Source organism: Wallemia mellicola (genome assembly GCF_000263375.1).
Source record: "Wallemia mellicola CBS 633.66 unplaced genomic scaffold WALSEscaffold_6, whole genome shotgun sequence".
In the NCBI taxonomy this organism is placed as follows: domain Eukaryota; kingdom Fungi; phylum Basidiomycota; class Wallemiomycetes; order Wallemiales; family Wallemiaceae; genus Wallemia; species Wallemia mellicola.
The window spans coordinates 257597-258198 of NW_006531963.1; positions in this window are offsets into that span (position 1 = coordinate 257597).

A 602-nucleotide genomic window follows, 5' to 3' on the forward strand; every position below is an offset into this window, starting at 1 on the left:
GTCAGAAGAAAGTTCATGTTGTAGGCGATCGTCGGACCCCGAATGAGTCATATCTACTTTTCAAGGATAATGTATTAAGTGATATGTGTTCTACAGAAGCATTCTCCTAACATGGTCCGTGGTTGTTCTAGTTAGGATTTTAATGAGGACACGAAACATCATTGGTGCACCCCGGGCTTGGTAAGTACAAGAACTCGTTGGCATAACTGACATGAAGTATACTGCTCCACGGAAAATTAGGAGACCACTTCGTGGTGTTCTTTAGTAGGAAAACTATCAGGACCAAGTAGTATTCTAGTTCAACGGCGCAAGCGCCATCATGTAATTATTTTGAGAGGAACGAAAAATGCTGGAGTCAAGGGGGGACCCTCTCACTGTAACGACAACGGGGGGCTCTGCACGCTTGAAAATGATTATTTAGCGTAATTCTAACATGGACTTGTATTAATCGAAGCTGGTGATCTTACTAAACTGTCCGCATTGAACAACTATCGATAGATGCGCTTTTTGCATAGCCATAGAATATATAAAGTCCATACAGTTTACCTAATAACCTGGGCTTTCTTTATCCTTTCTGCTTCATAGTCGGGAACTTTCGCAAA